This window comes from Neomonachus schauinslandi, chromosome 11, assembly GCF_002201575.2.
Source record: "Neomonachus schauinslandi chromosome 11, ASM220157v2, whole genome shotgun sequence".
NCBI classification, from domain to species: Eukaryota; Metazoa; Chordata; class Mammalia; order Carnivora; family Phocidae; genus Neomonachus; species Neomonachus schauinslandi.
This window is the reverse complement of record NC_058413.1, coordinates 35,296,034-35,309,942: the sequence shown is the minus strand read 5'-3', so window position 1 is coordinate 35,309,942 and position 13,909 is coordinate 35,296,034. Positions and strand designations below refer to the sequence as shown.

The following is a 13,909-nucleotide window of genomic DNA, read 5'->3' as shown; positions in this document are numbered from 1 at the left end:
GTTTTGCCTTTTTTCCTAGAAAAGATTGTATTTTTAAAAAATGTTTTTAAAACTCCCATGATTCTGGAGGTGTTGGCAGTATATGTAAAAAAAATAGTATTGCTTTGCAAATGTAATGTGAGAGTCTGGCCCAGTGTCTGTATATGTGAAGGCCACCCAAATGTTTTTCTTTGCATCAGAACATTAATCTTCCAATTTTTATTTTCATTAATCAATCATTATTTAATTTCATGGTTATAAAAATGAATAAATTAAGTTTTAGAAGATTTTGAAGAAGTTTTTCAAATTCTCATTTCTACTTGTTTTATGTCAAGAGATTCACAAGCTTAGGAAGAAAAACAATTTGCTTTTTACAAGGTGTGCTTTTAACACAGTATGTTATTCTGAATATTAATTATCATATCTTAATAATTTTGCTGTAAATAATCTTTTCGAAAGACATTTTTATAGAAGGCTGGCTAACTAAACACATACTAAACATATACACATCAGATAAATTGAGGTCTTCTTCTGCCAGGCCATAATGTCTTTGTTGTTACTGTTCTTTATCTATATTGTAGTGATTCAAGAGTATCTAAAATTATATTTTACCTTTTGTGGAGACTTTGAAGATTATAAAAATGAACCTAACCACAACATGTAATTAAATTGGGGCCTTATTAGTAGTTTCTTAAACTTTATATACAAATAGATTTCATTTTCTGTACCAAGTTAGCTCACCTAGTGGTGGGTGTCTGGAATGTGTTTTGAGGACAGAGAAGACCCATCTTTTTCAGCAGGAGAGTACTTGGATGCTGACACTCAGTGCTCTGTCTCATGTATCATAGTAACAGGAACAGAGTATATTTGCCACAGTCTTGCTATCCAGTACCTAAATTTTTTTTTAAAGATTTTTTTAAAAGATTTTATTTATTTATTTGAGAGAGAGAGAGAGCACGAGTGGTGGGGGAGGGAGGGGGGGGGGGGGAAGAGGGGCAGAGGGAGAGGGAGAAGCGGACGCCCCACTGAGCAGGGAACCCGACGGGTTGGTGGGGGGCTCGATTCCTGGACCCTGAGCCAAAGGCAGACACTTTACTGACTGAACCACCCTGGCACCCCAGACCTTCATATTTTTTAGTAATCCTTCCTGTTGGCCAATATAGATAAACTGCTGTAAGAATACAAGGAAAGGTGAATGAGCCACTTAATGGTTCTAATTCTCTGGAGAAATTGTTATGTAGGAGGAAAAAAAAGAAAAGAAAGGAAATCAAGCATGTGAGGCTATGCAGCAGAATCCCTTTGTTGTTCAAATATTCTGCTTACTATCTCACTTTTCTAGGGCTATGCACCAAATGCTGCTAAATTAACAAGCCTGTAGGTTCAAATGAAGTCATGCCTACCTATGTTTAAATTGTGCCTGTTCACCTCTCACGTGTCTGACTCTACGGCAATGTATAACAATAGAAGCAACATCTCCCCCTCCCCCCCCAGGAGATGTTTAGGAAATGTGTAAAATCCTCTATGGTTCGTACAATGATTGGTGGGTGTTACTGGATTTGGGTAGGTAAGGATCAGATAGTCTAGAAAACTGAAACACACAGGGTAGTTCTGTATAACAAGAGAAATCTCTGATGTCCGCAGAAATCTCCAATGACCAGGAAGACAAACCTCACTATGGATACACCCCAAGAACTAGACCAGAAGAGTCCTGCTCCAGCCCCACATATCACAAACACTCAAAAATGAACTTATTGAAGAATTTAGAGGTGCCTCTTTCACTTAGGATCCACACAGCTTTTATAACGCTAAACACCTCTTTTTATCAGGCCCCAGGAAAATACTTGTTTAATGTCTTTAAAGCAAAGGATGACTATGTGTAAATATGGTGAAGATTTCTGAGTGGTGTCACTGCTGAAAGGAAGGCAAGAAGTATTGGAAAGACATTAGTGCTTACATAGAGAAAAGAAAAATTAACTTGTCAAATTCTGTCTTTCAGGTAGCATGCAATCAATTCCTGCATAATTAAAAACTGCAAGAACTGCTGAATATCCATTTTCTTGTTTCTCTCCATGCTCCAGTTTATGTTTCTAGAGTTATTCACAGATTTATGTTATATTTGGAACACTCGTACTTGGATATATAAGGAACATTTTGCAATATTAAGTAATTCATATTACTCTTATTTTTATTTTATTTTATTTTATTTTATTAATTTATTTGACAGAGAAAGAGACAGCGAGAGAGGGAACGCAAGCAGGGGGAGTGGGAGAGGGAGAAGCAGGTTTCCCACTGAGCGAGGAGCCTGGCTCAATCCCAGGACCCTGGGATCATGACCTGAGCCGAAGGCAGACGCTTAACGAACGACTGAGCCACCCAGGCGCCCCATGACTCTTTATTTTTCTAATCTATTCTTCAACTCAAGTAATCCCCTAAGAGATAGTCTCCACTGATCTCTAAATACTGAGGAGTGAATGTACACCTCAGCATGTGGAGGGATTTCTAGAAGTAATTTTTCTGTCATACTTTCTCAAAGCAAATTATTTTGACATAGGTATAAATATGACCTGGTTCATATGTAGTAATATCACATTTCCTCAGTTTTCCACTTCAACAGCCTAGCTAACAATATGCCTACTTCGGTTAAGATTATTGTTATTTTTTCTTGAGCAACTGGTAGGATGGGGTCGCTATTTATGAATACCCGAAGAACTATAGGATGAATATATTTGGAGGCGGGTAAAAATAAATAATATAGGTTTTAGACATGTTATGATTGAGATGTCTATTAGGCATTTGATCTGCACAGCTCTAGAGCCCTATCTCACATTCTCTTGGTCTTTCTTTTACTTCAAGCGTTGAAATGACAGCTAGCTTCATGTAGGGATAACCTGGTAGCCTCTGACACAGATACACCTTGAATTCTTACTTCTGGGGTTCTCTGATACTGGATATGCAACATCTACTGAATACCACCCAAGCATGAGAAATTTGAAATTGAAGCTTAACACCTCATGCTGTAACCCTTGACCAATTATGGATGGGAATCAGTGGACTCCTTGTTATTCAGATGGATAATATTGAAGCATAATTTTACTTGTGTAATTTTAAGAACCATAGAAATTCATGGAAGAATTAAAGGCCTAAAGGCCTTGAACTAAACCTATTTGATGGCTAAAACAGACCATAAATGATGTGTAGCTATTTATAATCCTTATTTATCCACTTACTATTCTTGTTGGTACTCCTAAACTGTGTTTTTAGATTTTATTTAAGCTGAAAACAGTTTTCCCCAATGAGCAGAAATATTGATAACATTATTCTTCACATTAGACTATTAAATAGTCTGATTATAATATTGCTATTTCCTCACTGTCACTGTTATGTGAATTATAATTACATTATATGTCTTTTCTCATTCTTTTTCATTAACCTATCTACATCTTTGTATTTAAAATAGGTTTCTTGTAAACATCATAGAGTTGAGTTTTGATTTTTTTTGTATCCAGTCTGTCAATCTCCAACTTAACGAGAGTGTTTAGACCACTTAAATTTAATGTTATCATTGATAGCTTTGGGTTGAAAGACAGATTTTCTCAAATACACCTTCAATTTGACAACTCATCTACCACTAGTTTGAATTGTTGTGTTAATACTGAGTTAAGTATAAAATATTTTTATTTCAGTAGGGAAAAAAAGTTAGCTAAAATGTTTTAGAGTTAGACTGAACAAAATAAGTGTAATTTTCCCTTTTTAAACAATTCTGACATTTTGTAATCAGATTACACCATACTACAATAAGAATAGTTTTTTAGAGATCTATGCTAAAATTTTACAACCGTCTATTTTCCTAGATGTTTCTTTGAGTAACAGAATGTAGTTTTATTATGATATATTGCTATGGTTTTCTTCTGGCTTTCGTCCATATTTAAACAAAATCCACCTGAAAATGTATACTATCTAGTATTTATCTACTTATCACAGAAGTATGATTTGCAAGACTGAAACTTAAGAAGAGGGGCATCCTTCCTATCTATAAAGGGGTCTCTAACTAGCCAGTTGAACACTACATGTATTATTGGCATGCTGATAAAGGCATTAAGGGCAGGAAAAACTGCTGTCTGCTTATACATTCCAGTTGGCCTCCCCTATGTAGAATTGAGAAAGTTTTAAGAGAGTGAGATATGATCAGTATTTCCATTTTAATTTCATAAAATAATTCTCTTTTATCAGAAAAGCTATTAAAAATGACCAAATAGAAAACTTTTTAATTCTGTATTAAGAGTCCTTTAACACTTTCTATATTAGTGTTCCCTGTCCCAAAGATTACTGCTTTCCTCTACTAGTTTGGCTCTGTATACAATAGTTCATCATTTTTAGTCATGTGTGACTAGGCCTTTCAAAGCTCATTTTTCAAAATGGAGATACATTAACATTTAATGAAAAGATTAATTATTTTTGGTTTGGGAGTTCTAATTTGGCAAGAAATTTTAACTTTGTAAGACTGTTTAGTATTCTTTATTTTTTCTGGCTTTTCTTGGTATATTTGTCCTCTGTTCTGTAACTGTTCTTATTAACCTCAAAGCTAATATAATGTTGATTTTTTTTTCTAAAGTTATGTTTTGTTGGAAATTGAAAGCATTTTCTGATCAAATGACGTACAAATTTTTAATTGTGAGACATTTAATTAGATGAAGTGTTAACATGATGGAATACCTAGGAAAACTTATGATCCCTTCCATTACACTGTAGTAACAGAAAACATGTAAGAAGGGCAATTCAGCTGTCAAAATTTCACATCAATACTTTAAAACCATTCAGGTGAATTGAAATTTTGTGCCAATCGTGTTTTAAAGACGTTCCTTTACCCTTTGATAAATGATTAAAAATGCGGTGGGAGCCGAAGAAAGGCTGGAAATGCTGAAGTGAATTCCTAAGATATCACTTGCAGATGTGCTACCAGTTCAAGAAAAAAAAAAAAAAAAAGAAATTAATAGGGGGAAACCTCACTAAAATGGAGTCTGGAGGTGTCAGCAGGGGGAGCTCTCATGCCCTACCACGTTGTAGTCTACTGCAGACCCAAGAGGAGCATACTTGCCCGTGCTCCTGGACACTCACTACTCTGCTATTCCAGCCAGAGAAAGAGATGCTTTCCTTATCCTGACCACCCCCCCCCAACCAAAAATTCAGCCAATGAAAAGCTGCCACACTTCGAACTCCCCAATTTACTCCAGTCAACTTTTAATTCATAAAAACCTTCCCAACTTACCCCCTTTCTCCTTAAAAAAGCATACCTCTCCTTCATTCCCCAGAGTTTGCCTATGGTTTTGCAACAGCTTGTTTGTCCTGGATTGCAGTTCTCTTTTATTCCCAAATAAACCCATCTCTTGCTGGTAAAATAACAGGCAGGTTTACTTTTAAAGTTAACCATATCATAATTGCTTAATTTTTTATATTCAATTATTGGGTTCCTTTCTTAATCTTAAGGATTCCTTGGCATTTCATCAATTCTATAATCAACTTTTGTGCAGCTTCAATTTATAAAGACCTGCCAAATAAAAAACAAAATGCAGTTGAAGAGAGATACTTCTTTCTTTCACCTCAGGAATACTACAGTCATGTACTCTGCTATTTTGGGCCACACATTTTTCATCACTTTTGAAAAAAAAAAAGTTGCACAGCATAAGGATTAGGAATGTAAATTTTTTGGAATTAGATAAACAGGTCTACTCCCTATATTTGTTAAGAGTTCTGGATAAGTGGAATCAATGGAGGTACAAATGACATATGTCTAAATATTTGAGTCATAAATTACAAAACTTGTGAGTTGTAAATTATTAAATAAAATATTTCCTTTGCTTCTGTTTTGAAAAAATATACCTTCATAATGACCTGCAGGAATAGGTTTTTATTGAAAATATTCAGTTATCCTAGAGTTCTGCATAAAAAACCAGAGGGATCTGGCCACTGGCTTCTAGACTTTGGTCTCCAGACCAGTCCACCACCTTCTTTCCAAAGTCCTTTCTCTGTCCTCTTACAGGGGAGGGCTGCGTGGCTGTCTCAGCCTGCACATCCACACTCAGTCCACATCACTGCAAAGCTGCTCTTGACCATTCTTTGGGTTTAAGGTTGTCTGTGTTGGAAGCATGTGCATAGTTGTGGAGGAGCGGAGATGGGTTGCTAGGAGAGTTCATCCCTCAGCCCCACGGACCTGTGCCTTCTGGAGCAGTGCGCGTCAGGACAAGGCTCAGAGTTCCTCTGAAGTGCATGCCCCCAATCAGGGGCCATACTTGCCTCATTCCCAGTGTGGTACTGCAGGTAGTCTTATGTTTAGAACTTTCCCCCATCAATTACTAGTTGTGTGTCCTTTACGTTAGAGCCAGAGTGCCTGGGTCTAAGTGTCAGCTTCACCGCTTGATAGCTGTGGAACTTTGGGAATATTATATAATCTCTCTCTCAGTTTCCTCATCTGCAAATAGGGATGATAATGATCCCTAACTCAAAGGATTGCTTTGAGAGTTCAATGAGTTAATATTTGTGAAATGCTTAGAAGAGTGCCTGGCACATAGCAAATACTTGAGAGCTATTTGTTTAAGAAGTAAAATAAATAGGTTTCTTATTTGTGAAAATGGTAATTTTAATAATAACTTCATCAGAAGGAGTTGAAAAAATACATAAGTTAATACCTAAGAAGTGTTATTTCAGTGCTTGGCACAGGGTAAGTGTAGCAGATTGTTGAATAATAATAGGGTGTAAAGAAGTAAATAAAGTGTAGCTCTTGATATATACATCATAAGATTAAAAATTAGAGCCTTTTTGCAATGTTATTGTTCTTTTACATTTTACATTTTCCTTGACAGTCAACGATGCTAAAGACATTTGTCTTGGCTTTGTAAGTTTGAAGGCACAAATATTCCCCCTTTTGATAAATCTATATTGTTTTTATGACCATTAATCTCAGAAATTAGAAAGTCTTATCACGTATTTGCCATTTTAAGCTAATCCATTTAGTTGATAGATATTTGTTATATGGTCTAACTGTGCAGAAGTAATAAACACTTAACTTCATGTCTAACACTGGGGCTAGTAAGACATTACTGGTCAAAAGCAGGAGTTTACTTTGTTTTTCTTTAAAGCAATCTTTTACCCAGAATGACAAATATATAATGAATTAATTTTAACTTCATAAAAAAGATGTACATAAGGTTAAAACTAATGTACATATCTACAGTATCCTTTTAAAAAATTGCTTTAAGTATGGATATAAGAGCTGACAATTTTATTTCCTCCAGTATTTCTTTTTTTTTTTTTGAAGATTTTATTTATTCATTTGAGACACAGAGATACAGAGAGAGAGAGAGAGAGAGAGCGCATGAGCAGGGAGAGAGGCAGAGGGAGAGGGAGAAGCAGGCTCCCCGCCGAGCCAGGAGCCCGATGCAGGGCTCCATCCCAGGACAATGGGATCATGACCTGAGCCGGAGGCAGACACTTAACCATCTGAGCCACCCAGGCGCCCCTTCCTCCAATATTTCTTAAAAGAAAAGAGAAGTTCTTAACATTACTCAATGACAAGAAATAGTTGACGTGATTCTTGAGTTTAGGTAATGGAAGATGGCAATGTCTTCTTAAAGTATCTATTTCCCATTTGCACTAAAGTAAATGGGCACATTCATAAAATGATCTCTAAAACTATACTTATTAAAAAAAACTATACTTATTCTTGAAAGTATTTAGATTATTGACACTTTAAGATTAAAATTCATAATTCATTAGAGAGAGTTAAAATGTAATGCAATCATTTAGAGCTATTTTTTTTTAGGAAAAGCCTAATTTTGAAATTGAATTACTCAGAAGGATAATAGTTGCTGACATGTTTAAATAATTCAACAGTGTAAATTATTAGTAAGGTTGTTTTAAAATATTCCGTATATATGTGCAAATATATATATGTATATTTATGCTTGCCTTTAAATGTGAAGTGGTTTTAATTATTCATAGTGTAATGGTCTTCCTACAAACTGCTGTACACAACTAGAAAGCAGGCATTGATTTTCTACAGTTTACCAGCTTCTTTTAGAGTCATCTGAGGTTGAATATAGAGTTTAGAAGTATGAAGTTCTCTAAAGGTGATAAAGATAAATTTGAGACAGTAGGTCTGTTTCCTATAACCATGTGTTGACTTGAATCTTAATCAGATACCTTATAAAAAGGTTAATCTTTTAGTTAAAATCTTTTCATTAAAGGATGGACATCTATTTCTGAGTTTAAGCATTTTAGCTATCTCAAAATTTAAAGTATCTGTCTAATTTCAGACTTGTATTGCATAGTATTTCTGAATAGAATGAAATTCAGAAAAAAATATGCCATCACATTTTTAGTTAGCATAGAAAATATGCTAAATACTACTATTCTCATTTACACATTTGGGGTAAAAATATTTTCTCAAAATACATTTTAAGAATAAAATATAGTAGTTTCAAGCACCTAAACCTACCATAGTGCCCAACAAAATGGGTCCAAGTCCCATTCACTATGCAACAACTTCTTGTTTCCAATAAATCTATTTCTTTTTGGTGTTTTAGGGCTTGTTTGTTTCCTCCCTCTTTCTCAAGATTTTTGGTTAAATTAGATAATTTACAAATAATTATAAAATGCAAGATACTTTCAATAAAAGCTTCTTGAGACACATAATTTTGTTTGAGCATTTTAAGAAGTTTCTGTTCGTTTTCTGGAAAGATACTTACCTGATAGTGTAAGTGAAGGTCATGTGTTAGTCAAGTCAATGTTAGCATCAGTAATAAGCATACCTTAAAATATATAGTTTCTCAAACATGGTTAAAGTTGATTTCTTGCTCACACAATATCTAAAACAGGGGCTTCTGGTAGACTGGTGGCTTTCCTCCTATTAGTATGTGATTCTGAAACTCAGGATTTTTCCATCTTGTGTTTCTGCCTTCTTTAAATGGCCTTCAACTTCCCAGTTCTTGCCTGAGTCACATCAATGAGAAGGAAAGAGCATCAAGGAATGATGAATGGGAGGTTTTTATAGGCCATGTCTGGAAATGGCTCATTTCCCTTCCTTCACCTTCCATTTACCAGAATTTGGTCATGGCCACAGCTAAGTGCAAGGGTGCTATGGAATGTAATGTAGTTGTATTACCTGAAGAAAGGAGAAATGGGTTTAATTTTATAGTTAGCAAAACAGATCCATGCACATGTTGGGATGAGCACTGGGTGTTATATGCAACTAATGAGTCACTGAACACTACAACAAAAACTTATGATGTATTTACTATATGTTGGCTAACTCAACATAATGAAAAAGTTTTTAAAATTAAATTATCTCAATATAAAAAAGATCATTTTAAAGTTATAAACCACTATTATATAAATTCAATTCTCTCTTTTTTTTAAGATTTTTATTTATTTATTTGTCAGAGAGAGAGAGAGCACAAGCAGGGGGAGCGGCAGGCAGAGGGAGAAGCAGGTCCCTGCTGAGCAAGGAGCCCGATGCAGGGACTCGATCCCAGGACCCTGGGATCATGACCTGAGCTGAAGGCAGACGCTTAACTGACTGAGTCACCCAGATGTCCCTTAATTCTTTATTTTATAAGCTATTCTAATATGACTTAATAGTTTTCCTGAGCACATACTGAATAACTTTAAGAATAAGAATTAAATGTGTAAGTTATGTCTGTGATGTTGATCTGACAGTTTCAATTTAATCAAATTGAGATGAATGAAAAAAAAGGATAGTATGGATTTGGCCAAAATAATGTGATTGATTGTTAACTCAGTTTAACTACAGGGGAGTGAATTTGTTTGCTATATAATTGAATTTTATTTTTGTGGCAGAGGATATCCACGGTCATATCAATGATTAGTGCACATTTAGTTGCAGGACCACTAGGTGCCTGGGAGCTGAGAAAAGGGGAACAGAGATTCCTGTGAGGGTAACTTCACCATTATTAGAAATGCAAGGGGACTGGTGGGTCAACTACATCAACTCTTGTAAAAACTGTAGGGGCCAAGGGCAAGCTTGCAAAATGTGCCACTTTGGCATGTTGGTTATTTTAAATAAACGTTACTTAAGAAACAACCCAGAGGCGCCTGGCTGGCTCAGTTGGTGGAGCATGTGATTTTTGATCTCGGGGTTGTAAGTTTGAACCCCATGTTGGGTGTAGAGGTCACTTAAAATAATTTTAAAAAAAAAGAAAGAATTCATACAAGGACACTCAGATCCTCCTCTAAACCCCTGAAAGCAGGAAACAAATCTTCCATATGAAAAATATTCTTCTTATACTAAGAAGTAAAAAGACATCCTTATCCCCAGAGATGGGGACTTTAAAGTGGAGAAAGCTATAAAAATAACCTTTGTTGCTTTTTACTAATCGACTCTCTCAGCCCAAATTTCGTTTAGAATTCGTTACTAACTAAAGTTCTCAAACACCATTTTCCTTATCCTGTAAAGTCCTCACAAATTTACCGTCTCTTTGTCTAAAATGTACAAAAACTGTCTGTGGTCATTTCTTGGGGCCTTAATTTCATGACTGGTCTTCCGTGCACACATAATAAAACTTTGTTTTTTCCTCCTTGTTAACCTGTCTCATGTAAATTTAATTCTCAGTCCACCTAGAAGACCTTGAGGTTAGAGGAAGAGTTCTCCCTCCCCTATGAAATAAAATTAAAGGAAGACACGTGTAAAATAGTCAACAATGAAAGCACAATCATCTTGAATGATTGTGCCTCCTGCACATTGCACTAACTGGCAAGTAGGGGTTGAAATCCTGCCTGTGCTCTGCTGAATAAGACATGTGCCCGGGGGCAGGCCTGGGTAAGCCAGAAAGGAAGGGAGCTATTTGGCTTAAGGAAGAATGTGCTCCAGTACATGTCCGTAGAAGCTATTAGAGGCCCTGAATAAAAGTGGGCAAACAGAACATTTTTTAAGTTCCTGAACCTAATTCCAGCGGTTCTGTATATGTGGAAGGGCTTCCCACAAAACACCGAGCAATCCTCAGACTTTTTTTTTTTTAAGATTTTATGTATTTATTTGAGAGAGAGAGAGTATGTAAAGGAGCTGGGGTGGGGAGGCTGGTGAAGAGGGGCACAGGGAGAAGTATACTCCCTGCTGAGCAAGGAGCCCGATGCAGGGCTCAATCCCAGGACCCCGAGATCATGACCTGAGCCAAAGGCAGAAGCTTAACCAACTGAGCCACCCAGGCGCCCCAATCCTCAGACTTTGGACCAACTCGTTATAGGTCAGAGGTTCCCAAAACCCTCTCTTTGGGTTCAGTTAATTTGCTGGAGCAATTCACAGAACTCAGAGAAACATTTTACTTACTAGATCATCAGTTTATTATAAAATGATATAATTCAGGAACAGCCCAATGGAAGAGATATGTAGGGCAGGGTATGGAGAAAGGGCATGGAGCTTCCATGTCTGCCACCCTCCCCAAATCTCCACATGTTCACCAACCCAGATGCTCTCTGAATCTAATCCTTTTGGGTTTTTATGGAGTCTTCATGACATAGTTTTGGTTGATTAAATCATTGGCCATTGGTGATTTATTTAACCACCAGCCTGTCGCGTTCCTGGGAGGTCTGGGGTCGGACTGAAAGTTCCAAACCTCTAATCACTTTGTTGGTTCTCCTGGCAACCAGCCCTCATCCTTGGGTATGGTCCAAAATTCACCTCATAAACATAACAAGACACCTTGACTGTTCTCATCACTTAGAAAAGTCCAAGGGTTTTAGGAGCTTTGTGCCAGAAACGGGGATGAAGACCAAATGATATTTCTTATAAATCACAGTATCACAGTGTTACATCAAATATTCAGGTTGATGGGGTAAACCCAAAGGCAGTCAGGGAAAATGGAGAGTTTTAGTAATTTGGGGCTTGATTTCTTTACTTCTGAAATGACAGTTTGACTAGATCATTTTTATTGTTCTCTTTAAATTTAAGAATCTATGACTTTGAAAAATACATTCTACCATGTATTTTCATTGATACACATTAATATTCATGGGTAAAATATTTCGTTTACTTATAATATCATTTGTTTCAAATACCTTGGGTCCTAATTTTTAACGAAGTCAAATCAAGACCAAAGAAATTTAATTTTCTTGGCCAGAGGTATATTTTTAATTTCTCTTTTAATGTTTCTGAAAGGTTAGGGGTGAGTTTCAATTATCCTTATATGGTCTGTTTGAAGTTCAAAATCTAATTAGAAGTGTTAAAAGCTTTATTTTATCCTTTCCAAATGAAAGCAGTGTATTTGTAAATGAGTTAGTGACGTCCTGCTGCCACCAAAGAACGAAGAGAAGTTAAATCATGCTGTCTTTGGTCAAAACCACAGATCACTTTCTTGGCCTCCTCGGAAAGAACTGACCATCATTCTTAGTCAGGTCTAGCATGACACTAGAATGTGTTTTACAGGTTTTGTGAGAGATGTCTAAATATTTTTAGCCCTTTGTTCGTTCTGAATCAGAAAACTTTTTTTCATTGCTAAAAGAAATTTGTGATCCTTAGTTTTTTTTAAAGGAGAAATTATTTTTGGATAAGCTCACAAATGTGAAAATTGAGCACTTAAGTTAACTCTGTAAGCTCTATTTCAACTGTAATTCCTTCACTCTCTACTACCTATAGGGGGTTGGGTAGTACTGTCTTCAGGATAAGAAGATGTGCATTCTTTTTAATTAATTGATGTTAGAGCAAGAGAGTATCTGTAATGCAAAAATGAGGCATTAGTTACAGTCTCAAGATCAGAAAGACATAAAATGTTGCCTTCTGTCACACTTGAAGAATACACATGCTGCCAGATGAAAACAATACTGACAAAAATGTGACCAATGTGTCACATTTTGAAGTTAATTTTCAGGTTTGTAATTCCAGAACCCTCACTACCATGGGTGGAATCTTCACGTTTTGTGATTCTTAATCAAAATTCTTTCCTTATAACCACTGTATCTTAATTTTTTAAATTGTTTAAGTTTAAACTGCAATATATTTATTTTTAAAAAATTATGGATCTATTTATTGCTTGGAGATGGTTGTCTTCTAATAAAGAGATTCTCATTTGATCACAAGGATGTGATCTCCATGTTTAATATGTAATGATTTATGCCAGCAGTTCATTCACTCAACAGTGACTGAGTACCTGTTAACTGGGACAGCAGGACACCTCTTTTTGAAGTCAGGTTGCCTGGGTTCAGATGTCTGTTCTGCGATTTAGTAGCAATGTAAGCATGGTCTGAGTTTCCTTACCCAGAAACTGGAGATAACATAATACCTACTTCTCCAGGCTTTAGGGACTTAAAGTATATTGTCTTCCAGCATTTAGTACAGTGATTGGTGTCTTAGTTAGTTTGGGCTGTTGTAACAAATATACATTAGACAGGGTGGTTTAAATGACAAACATTTATTAATTTCTTAACAGTTCTGGAGGCTGGGAAGTCCAAGATCAGGATCTTGGTAGATCCAATGTCTGGTGAGGGCCTGCTTCCTGGCTTACAAGATGGCTGATTTCTTGTATCCTGAGATGACAGAGAGCAGAGAGGGAGAAAGCAAGCTCTCTCATGTCTCTTCTTATAAAAACCAATCCCATTTCCAAGGGCTCCACCCTTATGACCTAATTACCCCCAAAGACCTCATCTCCTAGTACCATCACATCGGGGGTTAAGAGTTCAACATAAACATTTGGGGGGTGCCTGGGTGGCTCAGTTGGTTAAGTGTCTGCCTTCTGCTCAGGTGGAAATCCCGGGGTCCTGGGATCGAGCCCTGCATTGGGCTCCCTGCTCAACGGGGAGTCTACTTCTCTCTCTCCCACTCCCCCTGCTTGTGCGCTCTCTCTCTTTCAAATAAATAAGTAAAATCTTTAAACATAAATAAATAAACATTTGGGAAGGGGGCACATTCTGCCCATAGCAGTTGGCA

General features: G+C 36.4%; 1 long non-coding RNA gene across 1 annotated transcript in view; it reads left to right on the top strand.

Moving 5' to 3' along the window:
- The window catches only part of LOC110576653, a 71,867-nt gene extending 70,154 nt beyond the window's left edge, over window positions 1-1,713 (top strand). The window contains exon 3 of the long non-coding RNA XR_002480068.1: window positions 1,621-1,713. This is a non-coding gene — a long non-coding RNA (uncharacterized LOC110576653). The remainder of the gene's footprint in view (window positions 1-1,620) is intronic.
- The last annotated feature ends 12,196 nt before the right edge of the window (window positions 1,714-13,909 follow it).